Raw genomic sequence first — 2,949 nt, 5'->3', positions numbered from 1 at the left:
CTCTGAGGGGTAAAAAGCTCTGAGGGGGGACAAGTTTGAGGGTAATATCTGCAGCTGGGAGGAAGCCTGGAAATTTTGAGAGGGTCTAGGTTGTGTTTGAGACAATTTTGGACTCAGTTGAAAGCCAGAGATCTTCAACATTCGTTGGTCCAACTTTGCAGACCAGGCCTTGGTCAGATACCATGAACATCTCAACTCCTTCTGAGTTTGATACTCCAGCAGGAGAACAGATTGGATTTCACACAAATAACGCTTGACTTCACTGAAAGCTTATCTAACTAAAATCTCTTCGGATAAAACATTTAAAATGTGAAAAAATAACGGTGGGTTTAATTGCTGGGAGAAGTCTGACTTCAGTCCTCCAATGCCAGTATCTAAAATAAGTGTGAAATATCTGTCATTAAACCTGAGAGATTATAAACCCAATGACAACTGGTTTGATGCCAACGTTTTTATTGGCACTGCAGTTGAATTTGTTCTGATCTTTCATCAACTCTGTGACAAATTCAGAATTCTTGCTTTGGGTATCAAGGATGGTAAGAAAGAATCAACATATTTTCTCAGGTTTCACAGAGAAACCTGTGTTTCTTGGCTCTCAGGAGCAAAAATAAAACATCAATTAACAACATTCCATCTTCAGGAAGATTTGGGTGAGATATCTCTCTAATATATAATCATTTTCAGCAATCACAGTCTTTTTTTCCCACTCTTCATTACCCTAACCATTTACATCCAAGTCCTTCAGGCTTTGTGTTTTTTTGCAGACGTGAGCAATGAATGACTACATGATGTATTGATTTCATTTGAATGATAAATGGAGATATTATTTCCCAGCAGGTGAATAAATACAAAGCTAGCAAATCACACCAAGAAAATCAGTAAAACCTTCAAAAAGTGGTTTAACCTTTGTTTTACTCAAACAAAAACCACCTTGGCAACCAAATATTTTATAAACTCCTTCGCCACCTTTCCAAAGGTTATTTTGCATTTTAATTTGCTGAGATTTTTTTTCCCCCCATTGATTAGGCTGATCAGACAGATGGATAAGGAAACATTGCTGTGAAGAGGATGGCTAAAGAAATAAAAACTGCTTTGATGGTGCTGCCAAGGCTCCCTGTGGCAGAGCAGCACCCAACATACCCGTGAAGAACAGCATAAGAATAAAATGAGGAGTGCCAGAACTGCTCAGGGATGGACAAAAATTCTGTGTTTATTTTCAGTACCCCATCATTAGCCTGAAGAATATTTGATAAATACTATGCTAATCTATGTGATGGGCTAATTGCCTGTGGTATAAACATTTAGAGTTACATGGTTATACTCTATAACCATAGAATACAACTATAAACATAGAGTTACATGGGCTTTTGGATCTCAGATCATTACAAGTTTTGATCAGCATGTTCAAAACTGATCAGATTTTTTTTTTTTTTCTCTGCACAGGTTTTGAAACACAGCCTTTGAAAATCCTGTGCTAAAAGGTGGTTTTTATAATGTAGTCAGGGAAATAATTGTGTTCTCTTAGAAATAACTGGAAAGATGATAAGCCATCCTCTCTTGCAGGATTTGGCCTTCCTGTATAAATAAATCCTTTCAGTGCAGGGATCCTGTGTGGTCAGACTGATTGCCAGGAAGAGAACGCTCTCAGTTCATTATCCGGAGTTCTTCAGCTCAATCCAAGGAGGCATTTTGCAATCACTAGCACAGAAAATAGATGCACAGAGATGCGATTGCATTTACAGAAAGCTTCAGGATAATTCATTTATGAGATGCCTTGTTGCTCTTACATACTACTTACATTCATCAAATTCTTGGCATTTATTCTTCCCAGTTGGGCCAGTGAAAAGCAACCAATTAAGTTGGCGTTCAGGCAGAAAAATTCCAGCCCCATCCAGAAGCAGGGGAGTAGGAGGAATTATCCATGGGTTTCTTCAGAAGTTTTTAATAGCTCAAGCAGGTGGAAAGGAATGTGGGAGATGCCAGCTCACAGGGCAGGGAGCTCACCTGGTTGGGACCTTCCCACCAAGGTCACAACATCCCTCTGCAAGGATCCCCTTCCCAGCCTCCCATCCAGGGGATTTCTGGCCAGGCCCCATTCTCCTGGCAGTTTTTGGGGCTGGGGATCTGCTGACACAGAGACTGAGGCTCTTCTGCAGGTGTAAAAACCCACCCCTCGTGTTCTAGTAAATGTGGGGCATCCCTCAACCAGGAGGCAACTGAGTGGACAAAAAAAAAAAAAAATAAAAATCATAATTGGAGCTTTCATCCATAGGAGGGAATTTTCCCAGGGTGCCTGAGCTGGAAAGGTGTGAATTCCTTATTTGATAATTCTTTACTTCTTGAAAAATGAGGATTGTGGGAAAGGTGTCGGGTTTTCCAGCTTATTTCACTGTAGCACTTGATTTAGGCTTTCAATACGCAGCTCAGATCCTCTCCTACCATGGCTTTGTTCCTACAGATTTGGCCAGAGAGAAGCACTGATGCACACTTTTATGGCAGTCTTAAAACTTTTTGGTCTAACAAGACAATATTGCCTGGTGCGTGCAGCAAAGTTATTGTATCTTTATGTTTATGTCGATGAAATTATGTCTGAAACAAGGCTTGAGTGCGGTGGCGTTGCAGTTAAAGATTAAATCTGATTGTGTTCTGCAAGGCAATGCCGTAAAACTGCTATTTCTGTTAAAAAAAATATCCGTTTCCCTCTAAAAGGTTACATTGTGTCTTTGAAGGGTGAATTTAAGCAGCGAGTATTTATAATAATATGTACATCATTAATCTCCAGCCTTCAATCTCTACAGTCCTACTTAACCCAGGGAAGCTTCAAAGGGTGTGGGTGCCTTATATATATATATATATATATATATATATATATATTTTATATTATTATTATTATTTTTTTTTAATTGAGAGAGGAGGTAAAATAGAAAGGAAAGATCTGAAATCAAAATT

Source organism: Hirundo rustica, chromosome 10 (genome assembly GCF_015227805.2).
Source record: "Hirundo rustica isolate bHirRus1 chromosome 10, bHirRus1.pri.v3, whole genome shotgun sequence".
NCBI classification, from domain to species: domain Eukaryota; kingdom Metazoa; phylum Chordata; class Aves; order Passeriformes; family Hirundinidae; genus Hirundo; species Hirundo rustica.
Note: the sequence above shows the minus strand (reverse complement) of the source record.